The sequence below is a fragment of the Copidosoma floridanum genome, unplaced genomic scaffold (genome assembly GCF_036245765.1).
Source record: "Copidosoma floridanum isolate Cflo_tuat_1 unplaced genomic scaffold, Cflo_Japanese_pri ptg000021l, whole genome shotgun sequence".
NCBI classification, from domain to species: Eukaryota; Metazoa; Arthropoda; class Insecta; order Hymenoptera; family Encyrtidae; genus Copidosoma; species Copidosoma floridanum.
In genome coordinates, this window is record NW_028321898.1 from 3,194,676 (window position 1) to 3,220,766 (window position 26,091).

General features: G+C 33.1%; 1 protein-coding gene across 4 annotated transcripts in view; it reads right to left on the minus strand.

The window, feature by feature from the left end:
* Positions 1 to 26,091, minus strand: part of LOC106641916 (uncharacterized) — a 243,349-nt gene that overhangs the window by 191,177 nt on the left and 26,081 nt on the right. For 2 of the 4 annotated variants that reach the window (XM_089594662.1, XM_014356497.2), the window contains exon 2: positions 6,996 to 7,124. The exons of 1 other annotated variant lie outside the window; for it this stretch is intronic. The gene's annotated coding sequence lies outside the window, so the exon portion shown is untranslated. Of the gene's footprint in view, positions 1 to 6,995; positions 7,125 to 15,655; positions 15,890 to 15,961; positions 16,213 to 16,361; positions 16,492 to 16,559; positions 16,767 to 16,841; positions 17,102 to 17,167; positions 17,279 to 26,091 lie in introns of all 4 variants that reach the window. One more of the 4 variants, XM_089594661.1, reaches the window with a different exon arrangement.

Genomic DNA, 26,091 nt, shown 5'->3' on the forward strand with positions numbered 1-26,091 from the left:
AAGTATGTCTTGGAGCTCTAAATGAAGGGACCACCAGGTCGTAGGCCCCACAATTTTTTGGGTCCTGACCAGGCCCAAAAACATCTTTTCACACGTTTTAGTTTTTTTCGCGCTTTCTAATCATAAAATAAATTTGGAAAAAATCATGAGTTTACAGTTTCATATTACTTATGAATAGAATATTTTTTTTAATTATTGGAGCTGAACATAACCTCGAAAAAAAGTATTTTATCTTTAAAACGCTTTTTGGCTAGGTTCTATTGTACCTGCACAAAATTTTATTTTTGTATCTTGTAGAGAGTCTAGAAACAAGTCGAAAACGTATTTTTTAAGATTTTTTTCAGTGATGCGCCATGTTAAAGAATGCAAAACACTGTTATTTTTACTCCAAGGGACCTGAAACATAACTTTTTCTCACGTCTTATTATTTTTCTAATGTTCTAATCACTTACAAAATCTGAAAGAATTCATGAGTATATAATTTTTGATAACTCTTTCGTTGAATTTTTTTTTTTAATGATTGGAGTTGAACATAACCTTTAAAAAAATTATTTTAACTTTAAAGCGCTATTTTTGCCTGGCTCTATTATACCTGCATATAATTTTATTCTCGTAACTTGAAGAGCGTCAAATAAAAAGTCGAAAACGTACTTCTTGAGATTTCTTTCGGTAGTGCGCCATGTTCAAAAATGCAAAAAACTGTTATTTTAACTCCAAGGGACCTTGACCTAGACTGAAAATGTCTTATATATTTCTACCGATATAATGTATCTGCATACCCTACAATTTAAGGACGTTCGGTAGTGTTAGCGGGGGGAAACATTTGCGCGGTGAGGGGAAACCAGCGATGAATGAAGATTTGGCAACGTCGTACGGGTCTTAAATGTGTGAGTGTTCATGTACACGCATCAGGTGTCTCTGCACACTCTACACTGTCTGCTCGTCTGCTGCGTGCTGCGTCGGTTACGACAGCGTTCGTGTATCAATGTTTTTGTGATAAAGCTGTAAGTATTTGTTCTGTACATACACTCACGCACACACGTAAGCTTGTATTTTATGCGTGAATGCATAAATATCTACAATAATATTGAGATATTTACTGATCAACATCCTGGAACATTTTGAATTTCCCGCCACTTGCGACGTTGCCGTTGCGTTTCGGTCGAGCTTTTATTTAATTTTTTATTTATAAACGAATCAGACGATCGTCGCAAAACTTGGTATACATCAAATTAATAACATTATCTGTAACATATAAAAAAATTGGCCAAATTCACTGGCCCAATTTGCTTAAAACTGTGATTTAGTCAGTTCTCCCATAAGCGACAGTGTTAAAATGACTTAACTTTGAAATTCAATATCTCGAAAACGAAACAGAGGAACCTCTTTAAATTTTGACTGGTTTATTGTAACAACAATAAAAACGTATGGTCAAAATTTCAGAAAAATTCGTTGGAAAATTCAAATACTACCGAACGTTCTTAACAGCCATACCTTTTTCGCAGGTAAATAATGATAATACTAACATTTCAAGCTATCATTTTTCCTCAAAAGTTTATTTCTTCGAAAAAAAGAAAAAAAATAAAGTACTTATTGATTAAGCTTTAGCAATGTTCAGTGGTTGTATTTTACAGAATCTTAATATCTTTCATGAATTTACACACCATCGTTAAGGTATCGTAAATGACGCGTTTTTGTTGTGAATCTTCGCCTTGAGTCATATTATAACACTGGTGATATTTTGAGTTTTAAGATGTTTATACTACGCATGCACGTATAGAATATTTTACGGATTTCCTTGAATTTTTCCAAAGTCACTTCCATCTGCGCTGCAAAAAAATACTTTATAGTAGCCTTGCCGAATCAAACAGTATAAGATTCAGTTGAATAAAAATATGAATACTTTTCTGTCCTCAGACTCGGTGTGAGGGCGCCGCAGCGTACGGACGTCCCGTCAATAGTGTCCGTGCTGTGTGTGCATATTTTTGGTGTGGCTTGGCTTAAAAAGTGATGAAAGTGTGGTTAAAAGATAAAAAGACAAGGGAAAGGATCCTGAGTAAGAAGGTAGAAGGCGGGGAAGGAAAAAAGGCAGTTAAGAGGCTGGAAAAGTCAGAGTGCAATTGAAGGTTAGAAAACCGCAGCTACAAAGCGCGGGAGAGTCGTATAGGCAACGAGTACGAGATGGGGCCGACGATAGAGAAGGAGAAAGAAAAAGAAAAAGGCTAAACACACGCACCGGAGGTCGTGTAGTTGCCGCTCATTTGAAATCAGTTTTGAAACCTGCACAATCTCAATCAGAGCACAAGGTAAGAGAAAAAGAGCAGAAATCGAGGAAGACGATTGGCGAAAAGACAAAGGACGACGATAGTGAGAGAAAGAAAGAGAAGAGTTTTTAAGAAAGCAGATCGCGAAAAAACTGATGACGGTGCAGTGGAAAAAGAGAATTACGTGGAGTTTAAAGAAGAATTAATGAGATGCAGACAAGAGAGAGAGGAGATCATAAAGATAAGGCAAAGTTACACAGAAGAGATACAGAGATTAAAACAAAACATGTTAAGGTTGGAGAAAGAGATAGTCGATGTTAAGGAGAGGGAGCTGCAGACAGCAAGCACATTGGAAAGGCTGGAGAAGAAGTTGGAGGAAGCGTGGTCCGCTAGATGGCAGGAGGTGGATTCGGACGATGAGAAGTCAGCAGGAGGGGCTTCGAGCATCAGCAGCATCGGGAGATCGTCAAGGCGGAGCAGAACGTCTGGCACGAGTGCGGTGAGCCGTTTGTCAGTTAGGGACGTTCTGCGAGTTAAAAGGTTGGTACAAGAAAAAGATAAAGAAGAAAGGGCGAATAATATCATCACAAGGGGAGGGAGTATTCATGGGGGAAATTTGAAAGGCGAATGTTGTTCAATTATCTAGTTAGGAGTACAGTAAGTTACGGGGCCGAAATCTTTGGGTGGAGAGAGTGGAAAGTGTTGAAAAGAATTCAAATGGACTATAATTGTTGGGTTTCAAGGTTGGATTTTTGCACGCCTAGATACATCGTATTGAAAGAGACAGGTTTAGAAAAGTTATGCATACACTTTGGAAAAGTAGCAACAAGGTTTAATGAAAAAATGTACAAGCAGGGGGAGGACAGGCTCACGAAACTGTGCTACAAGGAAGCGTATGAAAACCAGACAAGAGGGATGTTGAAAAAGAAAAGGAATATATTTCTAAATAATCTAGGGTATAGTGAAAAATTAGTAGAGATATGGAGAAGTCAAGACATATTAGTAGAGGATAGGATAGGAGAGCGTATGAGTGATATAAGCAATCAAGTAACGGAAGCTAAAATTAAAAACTCAAAGTACAACCCTAGGCATAAGGATATTATGGGGATTGGAAGGGAGGAGTATTTAAGCAAGCAAATTTAGGGGATTTGTATAAGTCATGTGGCAAAAGCCAAATGTGGGAATCTGGATGGGGGAAATAGGTATTGGTAAGAAAATGATAAAAGGCTATGCGCATTGTGTAATTGTAAGGAAGGGAGTTTGGAACATTTAATAAAGGAATGTAGAATTGTAAAGGAAAACAAGGTATGTAACCTAATGAACGGAGAGCTAGATGTACAAAAAATGTTAAAGGAGGTTAGCTCGTGTAAAATTTCAAAAATATGGGGTAGATTAAATAATTTGTATGAGAAAAAAAGGGCCGAAACTGTAATACGCACTGAATGAATATTAATATGTATGTAGTAGCAAGTAAGATAAATGGATTATTGAAAGTTATTGTATAAAAAGTGAAAAGATTGTAGAATTAGTAAAAAAAATTGGGACTGTGATTTAAATAATTTATGTAAGGTATGTTAAGTATGGAGATTATGTAAACTATGTAAATTATGTAAAGGTAAAAAACCTTAGGATTTAGGTTACAATTTTGTTTGTATTGATCACTGTACTGAGTCCGTTTTCTGGACCTAATTGGTTGAAAACTAATTAATATATACATATATATACTTTTCTGTCCTCGTTGATCACCGGATACACGTTACTAATATTAAAAAGATTAGTCAGTACTTCAACGGTTCGAATCACGTTCGACAAGTATCTGCCATGTGATAAATGATACAGAAACGCAGCAACATAAAAGCAACATACAATTGTTTGTAGGCCATTAGCATAACTGCAGCAGTATCCTTTTCTAGCAGTTATATTGTCCTTATTAGGATAGTAAAAAATGTAACGTTAGTAAGTTCTGCTATTAATATGCCTAGATCTTACTTCAAATCTTACAATATCTGTATCAGCTTTTAAAAAACTTATATGAAGAGTATTACAATCTTCAACTATTTCCCCTAAATACAAAATAGCTTGCTGTAATTGATATGATCCCGTGAAGAAAAGTTCTAGTTCTTCTAATGTCAGTTCTGGGAAGTTGAGTAAAGCAGAAGAAGATATTTTTTTAAATGGTACTGATTTCTGATTGTAGTTTGAATTCGCTATTTTTTCAGCTAAATAATTTACGACATTATTCTACACGTTGATTCTTTCGATAATTACATCTAATTTATTAATGTCTAAGTTAAGTCGTGGTCCAGTGATATTTTGAATGAAACAAGCAACTTGACAGTATGTTCCAGCATCGAGAAGGGCTAGATTTCTGAATTGATGATGTAACAGTTTATACTTTTGTGCGAGAATTTCATGTATAGCTTTGGCAAACCAACGAAGTTTCGTAACATACCTTGATTCATTCGATTTTTTAGTGGTAAGTTGATTTCTTCTTCTTTTTAAGGCTGGCATCAGTACTTTAAAACCTTTTTCTTCTAAATGAGTTCTGATTTCTCTGAATCCACGGTCCAGAATGAAAACATCTCCTTCTTTTAAAATACTCAAAAGTCCATTTGGATCTTGTATAATATGTTGAAGTATCGTGGCATCATTAAGAGTACCTTCAAATGGCCCAGCAAGATCAATAATATATCCATTCGTGGTACAAATAGTAAAAAGCTTGCATAATGGAACTTTTTTTGTCTAAAATAAGATTTTTGCTGATAAGCATTATTTGCACTTTTCTCGTGTCTTAAATAAATACTATCAAAAATAACAAAGAAAGTATCATCCAAATTGTACAAAAGTTCCACAGCCTTTGCCTGTTCTTTCAAAAGAAAGTTTCGGTTATGAGCACTAATTCCAAAGTTCTTTGGAAGTATCCATTCTTTAAAGCACTTCAAAATAGAATTTATCGATTTTTCAACAATCTTTTCAGTAACTTCAAAAATAGCAGCTATCAATGCATTTGGATTTCCTGATCAATTTCATCACGTAGTTTTGCATTAGCTTGGTTTGACAGTTTTTGATAAATGTTTTAGCCTTTCCAGCTTCAATCATAGTCTCTGTCGAATAAACAGACATCGTTGATATCAAGTTTTCATAAAACCTTTTTTTAATCAGATGGCTAGGACAGCATCGATTCCGGTTGAGAATGAACAAACGTTTTTTCGTAAAAACTTGAGGACGAGCATATCGATTATGTTGTTTCTCTCTCTAGATAAAAAATAATATTCTTTTGAAAAAAACCATTCTTTCGAAAAGCATGATGATACGTTCAATCTCTTCACCTTCAGATTCATCCGTTGGGAAATACATCGAGTGTTCACTTGATTCCTGGTTTGATGAAGTTTAGTTAGATTTTGGTTAAAACTGAGTCGATTTTTGTGATGATTATTCATTAAATGTTTTTATCTCGTCTCGATCTATCGAAACTTCAGGTAAGGCTTGTGATAGTTCCATATCATCACTTTGAAACTCGGTTGAAATTGTCTGTTCTGGCAGAGTCTCTGAGTTTCGATCAGTGTCTTCTGTTGTAAGATTTTTACAAACTTGACTCTTTTCATACCTTAGTGTCGAGAAACATGTTTGACAAAAAGTATCATTTGGTTTTACATAACAGTTATAAGTTTTAAAAACTCTTCAGCCTGTTTCTTCGTTTGAATTGTTTTCAAATACTTGTTTTTTTTTCTTGCGCAGGAAGACTTGACACTTAAAACATTTAGTGTCATTCTGTTGACGTATTTTGTTTGGAGGCTCTTCATTTGGAGAACTCATCTAATCTTCTGTAAATCATGTGTTTATGAGTATTTGTTAGTACTACATGTAAAAATGATGCTTTGGCATTTAAGGAAATATTTTAGCTTTATATTGATTTTTTAAAGTAATATTTTAATAATAACAGAAGGTTATTGATATTTTATGAAAACAACAAAAGGTTAGATGATTTCAATACTTACGGAATGAAACGTTTTTTTTAAACTTTGTATTTTGGCTAATATGTGAAATATCTGATATCTGTACGGTAAAAGCCCCTATTCGTGAAGCACTCTCCACGATGAAAACTCAGCAATTAATCATAAGAACTTGAATGAAGTGAATTCAATATACTTACCACGGTTGTAAATAAATAATTAAAGAGTTAAAAACAAATTTTTAAACAATTACTGCTGAATTAAAAGTAAAATTCAAAAAATAACTCTAAAGGAAAGCACTTCAGCACAATGCTTACAGTAGCTTAGGTAGCAGAGAAGTAAGTACGGTGCAGGCAGTGGCACACTCTCTGCGCTCGCTCGTTCACCAGAGCACCACTATTGCGCTGGGCACTGACTGTCACGCTGTCAAGGTCAAACCGCTCATCTTGATCATGATAAGTCTTTACGAAATAATGTACATTTATTCATAAAATTATTATTTCGAGTGATAATTAAATTCAAAAAATATTTTTTCCACCTTCTAACCTCAAAATAGCACCTTCGCTGTTTGATTTTGGGTTCTCAGGCAGAAAAATAGTATACAAAACTCGTTCGAAAAGGCTTCTTTACGAACCTTATTACGGCCCTCGCCTTCGGCTCGTGCAGTAAACCTCTCGGTTCGTAAATCGAAGCCTTTACAAACTCGTTCGTAATATACTATATTGGACTTAAAATATGTTGTAATTGAAAATGCTGTAAAAATTTTTATCACGTTTACCTTACACAGATATACATATCTATTTTGTAGGATATACTCTTTTTTAAATCTGCTGAAAAAAAATGTTTTGTTATCCAAGACGTCTTTGGGCAAATGGAGCCACTGGCTATTCGTCTATTGATACTGCATCTGAAACAGAAATAAGTACTACTACTTTATCCCTTAAAAGTGGGGGGAAACGGTGATGTTGGAAAAAAAAAACCCCTAAAGATGAAAATGCTTTGTGCTCTGAATAAGTATTATATAAAAAATATTATTTTATTATTTGTATCTAGTAACGAGCATTAAAAAAATTACAAATACATACATACGTACACATGTGTGTATTCACCTATACAAACACTACTATTCGTAGAATGATTGCAGATAATAAATAAATACAATCACTTTTTCTGTAACTTCAAAATGTGTTTATTCACTTAATACTTCGGTAAGTTATTCATGAAAGGGTCACATACACATAAGTAAATAAGTATCACTCACAACATTTTAAATATTCCACTGTTTCTTAGAAAATTATTATACATTTTATTATTCTTAGAATTTTCCCCAAACAAATTATTCTTTATTGATAATAATCATGAATGCTTATAATTTCTTATGCTGCTAGTTCATTTGTTTTCTATCGTGCAAATCATTTTTTTAAAGGCCAAAATATGTTGTAACCAAGCAACTGCTATCAAAGTCTTTCCATCAATGAACGTTACATGCAAAAGTTCAATGTTTGATCTTCAACTTACCCTACTGACAAATAAAACAATTTTATGATTATCACATGATTACCATGTGACAGTTTTCAAGAGGTTTATATTACATCCCTATTAAGTATAGTTATGGTGTGAAACATAGATATATACTAGGATGGTGAAACATGACATAAAGGTACACAATTAAACTGATTTCCTAGCAGTGTGTACACGAATATGATAATATGTCTGATTTCTAATTAGTATTTCAATAATTTTGGTTATCACCATGCAACAAAAAATTTTCTAATTGATAGTTGTTTATTTTTTTAAAAGATACATATTATTTAGTTGTCAATTAATAAGGGAGATTCCAATTTCTATGGTGCCACGATCTGAGTGTGGTTTTTCATTGATACTAGTGTCAGAAAAATGGAAAACATAATTTAAAAATTTCTACCTGTCTACTTTTTGAGATAGCGAACTAAGTAGTCGAAAAAATCATTTTTATGTATAAGTGCAATATTAGTGTGATATTTCGTTAATTTAATAGTAAGAAATAAGAAACAAATCATGAAAAATTTTTTACTTGTGCATTTTTCGAAATACCTGTATTTAGAGATGTATCGCTATATTGACGAAAAATGGAGTTTGCTTCTTTTAACTAAAGTGAAGGTGTTTTTTTATGTATTTTTGCGTGGGAAACATGATTAACATAAAAAGAAAAATATAGAAAAAATATATTCCATAGGGGACCAGAAGTGGTCATTTTGTCAACAACCTAATAACGCTTAAAAAAAGAGCGTATCAGCAACCAAGCTGAGAACAATAGATAAAATATACTTTGATCTGTGTTGTTCGGGAAGCAATAATAAATAAAAATAAATTAAAATTCTTACCATTTTCAAATCAATAAACAATATGAATATACGTATTTTTTTACCTCACATTCGTGTTCAGCACCGCAAATAACATAAGTATACGAATTCTCTGCCCATAGAATATATATATAGATATATATATATATATGTATGTATGGGTATACTCAGAAGTATATCATTTAACTGTGTTAATTCAGAGCTAAATTATATTGATTACGCACACATATGCCAGGGCGTCGACGGGGGCCGAGCCGCCGAGCCAATCATATACTTATTCCAATCGGGTCAGCCCTCGCTAGCGCTCTGGCACATGTGCGCATAAGAGCTCCGTGAACAGTGTGAACAACTTGCACGCAGCAATAAATAAAAAATACTTAAAAGTGCGGAATCGTTTGCAGGTTTTGCAATTGAATTGCAAAAATTGCTAAGAGCTTACTTTCTTAATAAAAAAAAAAAAAACAGACAGTTAGCAAAAATTTAATTAAACGATGGTTTTGCCATTGAAGTATTGCCTAGAGGATTGGAACAGCAACCAATCGTTTGCAATTTTATTTCAAATGACGAAGGTGTATGCAAATTTCCAGTAGCACACAAGGTTTCAAAAAAGTTCTAAAAACGATTTTGAGTCTTTAAAACGTTTTAAAAACGTCTTAAAAACGTTCTTAGACGCTCTCTACTATTAGGGAATGCAATATAGCGTAATACGCTAAATTTATTTTATAATAAATGATTCAATATACTCAGCATGTAACCTGGTATAACCTAGCCCAAGGCGAGGGTCAGTATAGGTGCATGTGCACATTGCCAGTCCAGTTTCAGTTCAGTTCTTCAGTTCTTCATCATAACCAGCCAGTCCTTCGCCTTGCGTCGATAAGTTTGATTCCCTGTGATTTCGTATGGATCTCCAATTTTAATACAGGCAAAATACATGTCAGTTCACTTTGTATATATGGGGCTTATTATTCCGACAGGAGCGCTTGTCATCACGTAGGGGGCAAGCGTGCATTCTGTATATTCATATACATATAATGAGCGCGCAGCAGGTAAATACAGATATACAAAATGTACGCTGACCCCCTATGAAATGGCGAGCGCTCTTGTCGGAAGAATAAGCCTCATTCACCATCTCCGCCAACACTAAATTGTATGCGACCTGGCAATGTTGTATGATTTGAGGGCGTTGGTTTAGATTACTGGCGAGTGTTCCGCAAACCACGCCAGCAGTAAGCAGACGATGTAAGACAAAAAAGAGGCCTTTTTTCGATCAACAGGTGGTCAACAGTCAACAAACATACGACATTTACTGCTGGCGGGGTTTGCGGAACACTCGCCAGTGATACAGTGGGTCAAGAGACAGTGGGGAGAATAGGGTCACGTGGCACTAATTTGCTCCGCCATTTATAGCACCTCTCACCACACGCAATTCTATTACTTCTATACCTATATCCATGGTACAAGAAGACAAAATACCATTGAAATCACATTAAAATGTTGAATCTCGTCAAACAGGCTCGATATCTAATTGGATATAACGTTATACGGGCTCCTCGTCTGATTGGACGATTCAGGTAAACGTGCGCATGGACGAACCTTGTATACTTGTACCATGCCTATATCGTTACTGCAAAGTGATAGAACATTTTCGACTAACTTTTCAACGCTCTACAAGAAGGAAGAATAAAATTTTATCCAGGTGTAACAGAACCTGACCAGGGTTTTAAAGTTGGAATAATTTTTCTTAAAGTTATGTTGAACTCCAACAATTAAAAAAAAAATTCCTTCGAATAGTAATGTTAAACTATACAAATTTTTTAAGATTTTTTTGATAGTTAGGAAGCAAGAAAAAAAGAAGACGTAAGAAAGTGCTACGTTTAAAGTCTGTTGCAGTCACAAGAACGGTTTTTTACATTTTTGACCATGGCGCACCACTGAAAGAAATCTCAAAAAGTACGTTTTCAACTTATTATTTGACGCTTTTCAAGATAAAAGAATCAGATTTTGTGCAGGTGTATTAGAACCTGGCAAAAATAGCGTTTAAAAGTTAAAATAATTTTTTCAAGGTTACGTTCAACTCCAATAATGAAAAAAAAATTTTATTTAAAATAACGTAAAACTATGTACTTATGACTTTTTCCAGATTTATTTTATAATTAGAGCGCGAGAAAAAAATTAAAACGTAAAAAAAGATGTTTTTGGACCCTATCAGGACCCCAAAAATTTTTTGGAACCCTCTAATATCCTTTACTTTAAACAACAATTCGAGCCTTTCTATAAATGTTTCCTAATTGCCCGTCGTCAACCAAAATTTCAACGAATTGTTATCCACCATAGTTCCCTTCGAATCACTATCACTGTCCAAACACGCGGATAAATTTTCACTTGAGTTTTATCTTAACTCTGTCTTTTCGTTTAATTTAGTATCAACTTGTTTTCCGTCTACTGAATTTTTTTTCTAACCCTGCAGCTGCCACCTTCTCGTCTACACTGACTTTTTTTCCTTAAGTCATAGAGCTACTGGTAAAGGCTATCTCTATTTTTTATTATTTTTTCACTACTTGCATTTTGGTCAATGTGTATGATCATATTATGTTTTAGAATTGCACGTTAGTATTTAAAACTAAGCATATAAAAGAAATAATAAAAAAATCTAACGCATCTGAGATTCAATACTTATCAAATTTAACATGAAATAAAAAATGGAATGAAAGAAGGTAGATAACTATGAACAACGAACACATCTATTCAATTTCCTTAAACATTACTTAGATGCTGGAGCGGGGGAATGTGTTTTAAGTATAGTTTTAAAGTGTGTTCGAGTGGTTATAGTAGTACTTAAAATGTGCAGGGTAAGAGAGGGGGATCACATAAAATACAACAGAGTTTTACCGCATAAAGATAACGGACAAATCTACATAATTTTTTCTTATTTTTCTGGGACATTCACAATGGGGTCGAATCTACAAAATCCAGACAAAAATCCAAAAATTAAAAGTGTCACATAGGAATTTTTTTATTTAGGATTAGCTACATTTACGCGTTATACGTTACCAATACGATTGTAGCTGCACAGATGTTAGTTGTAACAAAGCGTTCGTACGATCAGGCAGTCGAACGTTTAAAAGAGGAAAAGAAGACATATGATTCATTTTACGAAAATGGAAAAATGGAACAATTATTGAGTCTATTGGAATAAAATGGGATCATCTACAAGTAAGTAATGTATAACAGAATTTCCACAAAATTGTATTGTCTTAAGCAAACAAGTATAAAGTTATACTTCTATAAAATTATGTGGCAAATAATATGATTTTGAGTAGAAAAATACGTTCTATGAAGCAATATTGTCTACTAAGGTGGTGCAATTATCGTGGGAATGAGTATACCTCCGTTGATTGGGTTTGATTTCAATTAATGTTTAATGAGCTAACGATAGTAAAGAACATATTACGGCGCAATACAATAAAAATTATATTAAGGCTAAGCAGTACAAGATTGCGCTTTCATCGAATCTTCCGATGGTTGTACAACAACTTCCTACTGCCTATACGCTGATTACAACTGTAACATTACGCTAACATCTATCACATATGATCCCACACTTATTCCTAGTCCATATTCAATACCCAAAATAAAACTATAGATAGAAGATTACGTAAAACCATCCTGTAGTATCAGTGTCTTCAATAGGGTAGTATTACATGCCAGTGAATTTCCCTTCAAGACGTTAATCACACATAGGTTTTTTTGACAGATATTATTCAAACGTCAAACGAAAATTGAAATAGCATAGAAAATATCCACAAAAATTGCAGCTCGTTTGACTGTACCATTATTCTATGTATGTTAAATTTAAAAAAATCGATATTTAACCTGTAACCTTGTGAAAAAATCACGTAAAATGGCATTAATATGATTTGTAGGAATCTCTCAGTTTTATCAGTATGAAAGATTACATTTAGATAAGCCTACCGAATTTTCAAATACACCCACAAGTTGGTTTTTAAATAAATTTAGAAAGAGGGGATAAAGTGCGCATAAAAGCATGTATGTGAGTACATCCACACGAGAAAAACAATTTCTAGCTTTCATGCACACGTTAGCGTTCTTCTCACTTCTCAACTTCTCCCCAACTAACTATGTGAAGAACGTCCTTATGTCAAAAAATCACTTTAATCCTGATGAAAAAATTGTAAACGAATAAAAATAAAAAAAACACTATGAAAATTTATAATTGTATTTGAGCAGTACGAAAAATTTTTTTTTTAATTTTTTAAAATATGGAAAAAATACGAAAAATTGTATAAGCAATATTGGTTACTTACTGTGAAAGTAACAAAATCATTATATAGGAGCAAATATTTGTTAATACATTGGAAAGGTACTTTGCTAAAATATACTAATTTTCAAGTTTTCTGAAAGAACATTACAAAAAAAAAATTTATTCTGTTAAGTAAATTATTTATGAATTTAATTTATAATTATAAATGCACCATGAGATGCAGAAATTGAATTTTCTATATTGGGACTGGTTGTAGCAGAGTGGGTAAGGGCCTTGACTAGTGTGCAGAGGGTCCGGGGTTTAAATCTCTTTGGGAACTAATTTTTTTTTTTTTCTTTGTTTTTCTTTCTTTTTTTTTTTCTTTACAATTGGTTACAAAAAAAAGAAATAAAATTCATAAAATTAAAAATATGTGGTGTAGTGATGTGACATGGCATTATATGGTGCAGAGGGAACCAGTAGTACGTCACGGGGGACGAGAGGAAGGGGGGCAAACCGAGAAAAATCCACTTCCGTCACACTTTTTCTTAAGGTCAAAATCTGAGATCATTAATTAACCCTTGCGCATAACGCGTTTATAAAAGTATAACTTCAAAACTGTGAGAAAGAGTGGTGCACGTGATTTTAAATCTAAAAATTTAGAAAAATTCGTAATTGTAAAGCAAAAACTGTCAAATGTTCCACATTGTGCCGCCTCGAAAATTATTGCAGATTATAGATAAGTGCATTATGATGAAATGTCAAAATTTGAGGTGCCCATATTTGCACGAATAATTTTAACTTAATGTTTCGTGAAAATTTGTGTGTCAGAGTGATATACTTTACTGCTCAGGAAAGCGTTAGCATTGGTACGAACGTGTGCTCAATCTTTCTCTCTCACTCTCTCTTTGTTTCTGTCTCTACTATTTTTCTTCTTTCTCTTTCTTCTTTTTCCGCCTCCTTATATACACAGATCAAATTACAAGCCAGTAAGCAATTTATCACTCAAGTGCTGTCATCACTGTACACAGGTGATCAACTTTTTGTCTCCTTTTTCCTCCTCTCCATATACACAAGTACTGACACCAGTGTAGACAAGTAATAAACGTCTTTTACAAACTGTCTTTCGTTTCGTGTGCTATTTAAATCTATGTACATAAGTCCAACACACTTCTTATTTCCTTACATACGTTTTTATTTCTATTCTTTTACAATCTCATTGTATTCCATGAGAGCATAATTATTAAAAGTGCAATTATCATTAGTTTTACGTTTCACTTTATGAAAATAGACGCTGTTATTATTGTTGTTATTATTATCATCATCATAATCACCACCATCATCACCATCATTATCACTACCATCACCATAATCACCACCATCATCACCACCATCACCACCACCATCACCAAAATTTATACTCAAGGGTTTTCAAGGTCACTGATTACAAATCCAGATTAAATGTTTTAAAATTCAAAATGGTGAATCCAATATGGTAAACCAAAATCTGATCAAGTGCCCAAATCTCGACAAAAAATTATACTCGGGGGTCTTCGACGTCATTAATTACGAATCCATGATAAATTTCTTAATTCAATATTAAGCTATCACATATTCCCAAAATTCAAACATACGTTGAGAGTAAAGTCATGAGAAAAATAATATAAGGGGTATGATTTTTCCAGAGAAGGCAGATGATTTGCTACCTTCGGATGTCACAAACCTCTGAAATGACACGAGTGAGCCATTGAAAAGATTTGTTTATGTTTTTATTTTACTTTTTTTAAAGTTTTAATTAAAACATACTTAAAATTCCTTGTTAAGTACGAGTGGCAAAACGAAAAATATTCGTATCACATACAAGTGTTCGTTATGGGCCCGGAAAACCGCAAGTTTTAATAGCAGATAAGAAACCAAACATTTTGTTGTAAGATGCTTCAAATGATAGTGAATAAAATTTTGAAATAATACGTCGGATTATATTACTGTCAAATCTTTTTATTATTAATATAAAAGTCAACGTTTCGGTCATTTGGATACAATATCTCTACCCTCATCAGGTACTACAAAGGTTAAAAATAAAGACAAATAATAAAAATTAAAACAAAAGCGTCACTTAACGAAAACTAAAAAAATGAACGAGCGCGAGACACCCACCATACGTCCACTGCGTATAAGTTGTCAAGTCACAGTAAATTTAAATTTTGCACGACGCGGAATATACAGCCAACGCGTGTACACCCAAGAGTAAGTGATACTGTCCCTGCATTTGCCCTAAATGGCAACAGTGCACCAAAATTAGTAGGTAAACGTAATAACGTATAACGTGTCGGTACTGCCAGTCAAGTAACTGTTTAATTTAAGGTCTTGTAGGTAAAGGACTATAATACGCGGAAAAGTCACCGGGAAATAGATATTTAAAAATTATTAGTTTTCCCGAGATACCTTGTGTAAATATGACGGCCCTGCCACGATAAAACTGACAACATCGTACTCTCTTGCTCTCTTCTGCTATTATATACTTATACTTGTGTTAGACTTAAATCTTTATACTTGTATGTTTATGTATGTACAGCGCATGTGCAACTTACAATATCTGAACAAAACAATTCTTACGTTCAACGTTTTCCTCACTGTTTTTTCAAAATTTAAAGGGTTAACCCTATCTTTTTTTTCAAATAATAGATTCTTTATAATTAAAAGTATAAATACCATAAGTATATGGTATATACGCTTAATAATTGTTATGATTATTATTATTGGACACGTATTATGCGAAACCATCATCATGTTTACGATTTTGTTTTAGATGCCGATAGAGTTATCGATACTTACTGTATTGAGTGGATGAATCTACCAGTGTTTAAACTGTTGCGTTCTTGTGCCTCGTAATTCAGTCTTCTTCATTATAATGTCTGGACGAGGGAAACTTGGAGACACATTTTTATGCAAGTAAAACTACTTTAAAGTGCCCATTGCATTAGAAAAATAAGGATCTTTATTTTCAGTGTATCAATTTTTTCCCTTTAATACAATCGATATATAATAGGTCAATCAAAATATACTAGGCTAAAAAAAAACAGAATTCAAGAATAAAAAGATTAAAAAAACTACATAACAAATTCGTTAAATGCAACATACTATGTTTGTAACTATGTTATTATGGACATCAACTTGTTTAAATTCAAACGCCAGCCACAGCCCGTGTTTTGCCTCATGCGCACTGCAAGCAGTCGGCCAAATCCTGATCAGAAATCGAAACTTGGCAGTAGCTCGGTACTGCATTGATATCCTAGCTAACCTACGTTGGTTCTAGTGTGGCAAATGCATTGCGTTAGATGGCGTGATGTTACGCGGGAAGAGTTTGGCCGTACCTTGGCATCCTAATATGCCTATGTACACAGTGTAGTTGTGTATGTATAATGATTTTTTTTTTATACGATTTGCAGAATTTTTAGAAGATACAAAAAGAAAATATCGGTTAGTAAATTTCAATAATTCATTTTATTAATGTAATGAACGGATGAATAAAAGAACATACAATTATAACTAATCGGATTTATTAGAAAAGTCTTTATTGAATCTTGCTGCCCTTCTTCCTGTCCAATACGTTAAATAAAGAAAAATTGTCTTCAGCACACTCAAAATGTCCTTTTCCTGGATGTTTTTATCTTGGGAAAGATTACTGTTCTATATTGACATTAAGAAAGCAGAAAAATTAGTACAAAATTATAGTTACAAATGTGACTGCAACAGTTAGTTGAGCTTATGAGTTTATCTTGCAGTAAGTTGTACAACTCTGTATTTTTTAACAGAGTTACCCAGCCTTAGATCTTTGTACAGTGAAATGCTGAATCACCTCCCTAGACATGCGCCTCTTTATGATCGTTGAAACGTTGTCGAATGAGTCTGAGTTGAAGTTTATTACTAAAATCCAATGTTGTTTCTAAAATTTCATAAAAAAAATAAGAAAAATGATTCAGTATAGAATGATTGATGAGGTAATTACTATACTACCTACAAGGTCTTTTTTTGTTACACTAGCATTATGTTTTAAATCGTTTTAAAAAATGGAGAATCGTCCATCGTTTTTATCGGAAATCAGTATTCCTGGTGCCTATTTTCAAAATCTTTAAAAGTTAATATTACTAGCATACCATTAATAGGTTTTTGAAAATGCACAAGCTTTTTAACTCCTCTAACTGACCGTGAATACTCTTGTGTTTTTTGTCCTCATCGTTTTTATAATCAATAACTTGTCCATCTTTTTTGAAACAACATCTGCAAAATCAAAGTAAAGTAAAATAAAAGTACTTGTATACTGCAAGGTTGTAAAATAAATAATACCTATACTCGACTGCATCAATGCCAGTGACATTGACTGGTCAAAGTCATCGGTCTAAGTGGCAACAGATTTTATTATGATATTTTCTTCAACAGTAGCAGTACTCTGTAGACCTGAAAAAACACATTTGGTTTAAAAAAAAATCAAATTATTTGTGATAAATATCACTATTAAGATAAAACTTGAATAACAATATAAAACTTCTATGTGTTTACTTTCTGCGGAAAATCAGAATTATGAAAAAGCTTATACACATCCTGTTTTGAGTGTACACCCACATCTAACAGTTTCGGTGTTGATTTACTGGATTATTTATTTTAGTTATTACACAACCCAAATACTTGGTTAATTATCAGAGGCTTGAGAAGAAAATGCTGAAAATCACTATCTGGATATGTCTTTTGCACATATTTTAAAGCTCCTTCGTAGGTATTTAAAACACAAATGTTTTCAAAAAAAAAATTCTACATTAAAGTACAGTAAAAGATGTCTCACTCTTTGTAAATAAAATGTGGCACTTAAACAACTGACAGGATAGTGGTATAGCATTGCTACATACAAATTTACGCATACTCTCAACATCATCATCATCATCATCATTCAGAGGAGGAGGCATGTAACTCGTAAACATTTGTGTTCTAATGGTATTATTTTTTTAAAACGTATAAGGCACAATTACAGGCTTAAGAAACTCTTTTGGAGGGTGATAAACTTACAGAATTAAAAATAACTTACTGATCTTACTGATACATAAAGCAAAGTCGCTAATACCGTTGTAATCGCTAACCGCAAAAACTACTGAACCGACTTTGTTGAAATTTTGCATACCGATTCTTGACACTTCCTAGATGGTTTAAGTATAAACTTTATCTTGAAAAATTTAACAACAATAACAATAAATAGGATCAAAGTTTTGTGAAAATACGCCAGCTTTTCACTCTAGTTCAGTAGGATCCGCTAGGTGGCGTCGACATAAAATCGAAGCTACTTGCAACAGAATTAATTAAGTGTAGTTATAACAGGCCAGAGCCTCTTGATAATTTCTGCAGTCGTCTACCAGCAGTGCATCAAAAATGTTGGTGATAGTTGATCAGCTGGGTATCCCGGTCACCGACGACACTCTTCTCTAATGGACAAGTGACCTAGGTCTACTTCCACCCTAATCCTCCAGGATTGACTAGTGCCACCAATAAAAAATTAATCATACCGATAACATCTTCGGCAGAATACCAGGAGACATTTCTAGCCAGAGCGCAACCTGCTCCAACATTTAAGAGTTGTATGGCCGTTCCACCAACCCGCCTGGTGCCGTCAGAGAATGTTTTACCACAAATATAAGCTAGGAAAGACAGCCATGAGGAGCACGGGCAGCGACAACGTCTTTCTTCTTAGTAGTCGTCCCAACGGCATACCCACAGAGAAGATATTCTCTAGGCCCACTTTTCCGACTAACGATGAGCGATTGGTTATCCAGGGAACGACCCGAAGACGAGATATTCTTTGGTCAGCGGTGTACCTCCCTTTATCTCCAAGGGTAAAAGTCAAGCTACCCACAGCCAGCTCTTCAGCATCAAGAATAATAATAAGGAATAGATAAAAATTTTACCACTGGCCCTTTTCAGGGGCCATTATAAGTATTTAAGTTCCCTACTTAACCATCAATCTCATCGGTTCTTTTAAGGGCCACCTAAGTTTAAACTACCTTGCCAACAAATACATTTTTACTACCATTTCCAAAAGCGATTTGTCGACTAAAAGACTATGTTAACGAAAGATGGCCACTATTACACCAAGTCAGTCATTCACTGGCAGTCATTACGAGCGGGGTTGTTCTTCGCAAGACTGGGAACCCCTGTGACCGACGACTCTTTCGACTCTAAGCATTCAACCGGGAATCAACGATCCTCTCCATGGTGTGTGCTGTACAAACTCAACAGCTAAAAAGGAAAAAAAAGCTTGAGCCAATGGGACAGTCTCCAACGGGCAAGCATCACAAACCAATCTTCCCGTCTTAGATTACCAAAACAACTGAGTCTGCACAAAAAAAGGTGCTTTAGACACCAACGTCTTCGACGTTATACCAGGAGACGTTGGGAAAGATCACTACAACTAGCTCAAAAGCTTCGGACTTTGTGATTTTTCTCCCAATCAGTCTGGGGCTTCAACAGCAGGCCAGAGAAGATCAGCCTAAGGTATTCAGGCAGTTACAATTGCTGTAAGCTTCAGTCAAGAAAGAGTTTACTTAAAAAGCTCACCGATCTTTTTTAGGGCCATCGGACGTCGAACTACCTTGCCAAAAAATATACTAGAACTTAACAAAGTTGACAGAAAACAGCCTTTAGGAGTCACAAAAGTCTCAAGCATGCCAAAAATCGCAAGAGGGTGAATAGGAAGAAAAACTTCAAATGTATCTAATAAATACAATTATCTCAATTTAAAGAACCCAACTGGCTCTCACCTATTGCTTCAACGAATACGTGTTATGAAATAATTTTTGTTGTGTTTTCATTTTGTAAATCAATAAATCAAAATTTGACTTTATAACTGCCATTTAAATTATTAATGATAATAAAATTAATTAAATGATTTAAAAATAGCTATAATAATTTTCTTATAATACGTATACTAAGCCATTATATTTCAATAGATATTGTTTAAGAAATTAGAATTTTTGTTGAAAAAAATTCAAAATTAATTTTTTTCAACAAAAATTATCATCACATAAAAAAAATATACATCATGTTATGTACACTTGTGAAATGATAAAATATCTATTAATATTTTTCAATTTATTGCCATACATATTGCCGATTTATCTATAAAAATCATCAAGTAAAGTCAATGAATTATGTAAAAATCTCTTTCTAAACAATATTTTCTATTTCTGTATTTTTTTGCTTTTTTACTTCAATAAACAATTTTTTTTTATCTTTGCATCTTGATAAAGCCACATATAATTGACCATGAGAAGATAACGGTTTTTTTTAATACAAACCTACATTATCAAAACTTTGACCTTGGGATTTGTTTATTGTCATAGCAAATACTACAACGGTTGGAAATTGTTTACAATACAAAATAAAAAGTAAGTTGAGGAGTTTTCAGTGTCTAAAGTTATTCTTGGAATGAAGACTCTATTTTCATTTTTTTCTCTGGTTGTTATTTCTCCTATATTATACTAAAATAATTTTGTGATTCGTAAGCGCATTCCGTTTACAGAGTCTATCTGATATACTTTAATTTCTCAGTAACATTACTATTAGACCAGTTATTAGATTAAGTTCATGGGGTGGTAATCATTCACGAATATTGTTTAACATTTCCACCGAAAAATTTAAATAAATATTATCGTCCGATTTATCAACCCCTATATCAGTGTTGTGTTATCGATACTGTAGTAAATTTTAATTTCTTTAGTTAATTTTAAAAAAATTTTATTATTTAAACAAGAAATGTACTCGCTATGCGATGTAAGTATAACACTTTTCATCGAACAATGGCAAATATTAGAAAATATTTGAGAATATACATCATTTGAGATTCAATTTTTAGGAATGTTAAAAGGTTTTATTTTTCCTTTTCCAATTTCTAATAAAAATTTTGAAAATTCTTTATCTTCAGAACAAGTTTTGATTTCTAATTTTAAAATTTGGAATGAGTTCCATGAAAATAAAGATTTAATAGTTTGTATAATTTTTCATTATAATTTTTATATTACCGTTTTTTATCACTAGGAGAATCTGAAAAAAATCACCTCCTGAAATAATTAATTAATTTCCAAAATGTTTTTAAATATTACATAAATTTCTTAACGTTCTGTCTACTATTTCCAATGCCTTTTTTTGGAATCATTGAAGCCCCATCCCAAATAATTTAATCAACTTTTTTTAATTTTTTTTTATCTGACTTGAATTATAAAAATGCACTCTCTATATTATTAAGATCTAAAGGAAGTCTAAAAGTTCTATGACTGGTCATCCCCTTTGAAAGCAAAATTGATGCTATGCCATTAACATGATTTTTTTGTTTTGAGAAATAAAAAAATAAATTAACGTTTTATATAAATGAAGTTTTTCCGACCTTCCAGGGCCATCTATATAGAAAATATTATTTTTTTGTTCACAAATAATATAAAATATATTTTTCTGGTCATTATTCAAACTTTTTTACATCGAGTTGAACATTTCTTTACTAAAACACATTTTATTATCTATATATACTTTTTTACTCTCCATCTTTTGCTGTAGGTAAATTAAAGCATTTACATGATTTATCTTGTGATTCTAAAATTTGGTTAGTATGTGAAAGAGCTAAATAATCTTTCTTATTCGGCAAACGTCCCCATAAAAAATTCTTTGTATTTATTCCATATTTTATCACCTTGAACGTTTTCTGAAATTTAAAACCAAGCAAAAAATTCCCTTGATTGATATGGAAACATAACAGCAATTGCTTCTTTAAAACTATCATCGATTTTTTTATCGTTGTCTATTAAACCCATTGCAATTGCAGAACCTTTAAAGTTTAATGAGTTATTCCTTTATATGTTTTAATATCTTTGTAAAATGTCAAACCAGTTTACCTGTTTGATACAAGTTTAGAAAAAAAACTTTTATGATCTTTTGGAGATAAAATATTTAATCTACCTGTTGCAATATTTTTATTACATTTTTTCTTCTTTACCAAATTTTTAATTTATTACTAAGAAAGTAGTATTCTGGAATGTTCACATACTTTATGGATTTTGCAAAGTCATCATGTTTATTTAATTTGAACCAAGCTGTAATCTGTGTCTTGTAGTTTGCTATAACAGTTTCAATATTTTTCACTTCAAATACCACTTTGTGTTTGTTTTCAAGGTGAACAGCTACATTTACAACTGTATAACTTCTCCTACAAATTGGGATTATTTGTAATCTCCAAGCTGCTTTCATTAGACCTACATATCTAGCATCAACGTAACTATTAATTTTATCAAATATTTCCTTATCTTGGTCTTTTAATTTTTGAATATTGATGTATGCTTTGTCACTACCTTTGAGTATTTAGTCATAAATATATTTTATGCTTTAAATAGATGCACAGAATTTGATGTTAATATGACATTTATATTTCATCAACAAAAATTTATTGTACGGTATGACCATTGAATTATCTACTAAAATTTCTTTTTTCCAAATTTTATAAACATGTTGTTCGGAAGTATCATTTCTTCTTGTACATTCAGGGTCACCGTTCGTTTGAAATGAAGTTACGTTTGTAAAAGATTTGGTGAAATTTTTTGTACTTTTTTTATCAATTATACAAGGACTTTGTTATGTATGAGGTCTATGAAGCATGTGTTTAATCACTAATTTTTGTGAGCTTCGTATTACCAGAAGGAATTTTAGCTGAAATAATTGCATCAATTTTTTTAGGTGTAACAATTTTTTTATCAGGACGCAAAGTTATTAAAATATTTTTTCGTCCTCGGGTGGTTTGGGGAGGCTGGTACTTCCTCGAGTAAAAAAGCAGTTTTCCGATACTCAATCGAAAAGTCTCCTTTACGAACCTCGTTACGGACCTCGCCTTCGGCTCGGGCCGCAAACCTTTCGGTTCGCAAACAAAGACTGTTTGAAATGGTAGGAAAACTACCATTTCGAAGTAGTGTGCGGAAAATAGATGTTTTTCGCACTAATATTAGAGTGGAAAATCGATTTTCCCACATAGTGTGTGGTAAATATTTTCCACATTCTGTGCGGAAAAACTTCTGCCGCACACTATGTGGGAAAATCGATTTTCCTCACTAATATCAGTGCGGAAAACACCTATTTTCCTTACACTTATTGCGAAAAAACTCGTGCGGGACGATTTCCCGCACTCGTAGCCGGTGACGGTAACTCGCGCTACGCACTCGTGCTCAACTGGCACTCGTTCCCGTCACTCGTGCGAGTCAATCACGACTCGTGAGGCAAATCGTCTTTTCCGCACTTGTTACGTAAATAACTATGATAATATTTTTTTTAATTTATAAATAATAATGTAATCTGTGCATATCTTAGCTTGTATGCGGTTAATTGGTTAGTTACAAAATAACATATACGTATTGTCTCATGGTAGCTGAAAATACGTGGTTAAGTCAATCGAAGGTATCTGTTGCAGAAGTTAATAATATAACGTACTGCTTTGCTGTTGGTTTTACTTTTAAGCAGACAATCCGTGAAAGCAGCATCGTAGAAGATCAGGATATATCTTCGCAAACAATCTCAGATCGGATTAAATATTGTTGGGTAGTCTGCATGATTGCATTAGATACATATTTTATAGAGGAAAGAAAAATTGGGGGATTTGGTGTGATTGTTGAAATCAAAGAATGTAAGACTGGACGTCGCACGTACGAACGAAGTAGAATCGTTAAAGGCTCTTGGATTTGAAGGATAATATTTTGAGGGTAACCAGATTAGTAACGCATTGAGACGTACCCTAATAACAAGCGAAATCAAGGAACTCTGACTAAGTTGATAAAAAAAGCGTGTAGCTCCTAAATCCATCATCTATACGGATTTATGAAAAGCATACAAAAATCTGGAAGATAACGGTTACACCTACTCTACAGTCAACCATTCTAAAAATTTTGTTGACCCGGAAACTGAAGTATTCACTGAAAATATTCAGGCTTCTTGACAGTTTATGTGTCACGTAGTATCTCATGAAGGTGTAAGGAAAGAAAACCTATCTGATTACTTAAGTGAATATTTATTATATATTATTTAACGTATTTTTTATGCAATTTTAAGATGAAATAATAAATAACATTTTAAAAAATTTAATAGTTTGAATCATTATCAGAACCTCCAAAAAAAATTTTTAATTTCAATTTGATGCATGACTGGTGGAAACTTGTATCATGGCAACATTATGATATTATTACGGTCATTGGATTGTCATCGAGACCATCATATTCGTCTTGAGCACCTCAATAAACATAAGTATACTGATTTTTAGCTTGCTCAATAGCAGGTGGTATGCGGAAGTACAGCAAAATTTTTTATGAGTAAACATCAAAATTATCAAAGTTCATTTTCTTTGTCATCTTTCTTAACATCAAAAACAATGTTTTTACTAAAGCAAAATATCAAGCGCTGACCGTGAGGTTTTTAATAACATTTGAAAGTTGTACTTGAGACAATTTTTTATGAACAGAAATCTAATATTTTACCATTTTACAAGTAGGTTTTTGTTGTGCAACTTAATATCTTTATTTTCTTACAGTTACATTCAAATTAACATGATAGTTGTTTCATTACGTCGATCAAAAGTTTGACGGTATAAAAATTTGTTTACACTTTCTCGTCCATTTACGTATTATAAAGAATAAATCTATAGCTTCCCAGACAACCCAATTAACTCAGTTTTTGCGATTTTAGAGCAAAACGACTTTAAAGATTGAAATACTACTTTTTGACAGCACAAAAACTGCACGTTTTTTGTAGTGTCCAACGTTAGGTACTAACACAAGACTTTGATATTTTACGTGGGTGTTAAGAAAATGCAGTCGACTTCTTTGCTACGAGTCGGTTTTGGAGTTCATCGATTAGGCCGGGAATGGAAACTAATTCTTTTATTCAAATTTGAGAATATTCAACAAAAACACGCAATTAACCACGAGAATATATGCTATGCCTGCTTGCTAATTAGTTGTCATGAAGAATTACATTTATATTACTTAAACTAGCACTGTACTGCTTCGTACAAAACGATGATCTTAACGTAAAGTAACACGATTAGGATTAAATTTTTTTTTTAAAAAAGACAACTACTCAATAAAATAGTTTTCGATGATTTCTGCTCTTTAAAATCATCCGTTTTTGCTGTAGCAACGATTTTTTTATTTAATCGGTCGGGCCGAGAAAATGGCAGATAATCCATTAGGTTTTGTGCTGATTACGGGAAATTGGTAACTCGAATCATTTCAAAAATTTATTTGGACAAAAGTACACCAAAAAAGGATACGCTATTTGGTCCTAACTCAATTAAAAAAAAAAAATTGAGTTAGTCGGTTTGTCCAGAAAGCCAACGAAATAATGTTAAATGCTCATGACTATCACTTAAGGGGGTAGGGTCACAATGTAGAGTCAATGCGTGTTCTGAAATACATTATGTGTTTCGAAACAGACAAGTGAAAACAAATGTGGCAACGTCGCATGAGGCGAAAACCCTCTGTATATCCATACGTATAAGTATAGATAAGTTCGGAGGTTATATTGTACGTCAACATTGAGTTGGTGGTGAAATCTCGCTTGCAACATCTTAACGAATCTTTAAATACAATCTATTAATTTGTTCTAACTAAACAACGATGCAGCTACGAGTACTGTTCCTGAAATATGTTTAAAACACACTATTTTACATTATATTTTAATTTCAGCAAAGTCTGAAATTTTTTTTATTGGTATCTGTAAAATACTCTTTTTCCGATAAGAGTACGTGTTAAATAGATAATTTATTTCTCAAAAACTGTGAAGCTAGGGTGTCTGAAATTTTAATGTTATTCTACATATAATTGTTAGCTTCTATAAATTTTCTTAAAGCGTTTCTAATTTTTTGGATATTGTGACACTACCCCCTTAACCTTGCCTCCGATTAAGAACTGAAGGTTGTGGACTGTAGTCTTACACTGCTTTACATGCTGCAGGACCAGCAGGCAGGCGAACAACTTAGTTGTTTATAGGAAAAAAAAATAGAGAAGGATTCATAAAATATATGTGTTAACGTATCTTTCTTTTTCTAGCAGCTTCGGGTAAATTGGATTGATAGTTAAAATAGCTTTCACTTTTTTCGACTTGTTTTAAATTGATATATTCCAAAATTACTCGTACCAAAAAAAATACAAAGAAAATAAAAGAACAATAAATCACTCTTTAGCAAGTTATTTTAGTAATTGAAA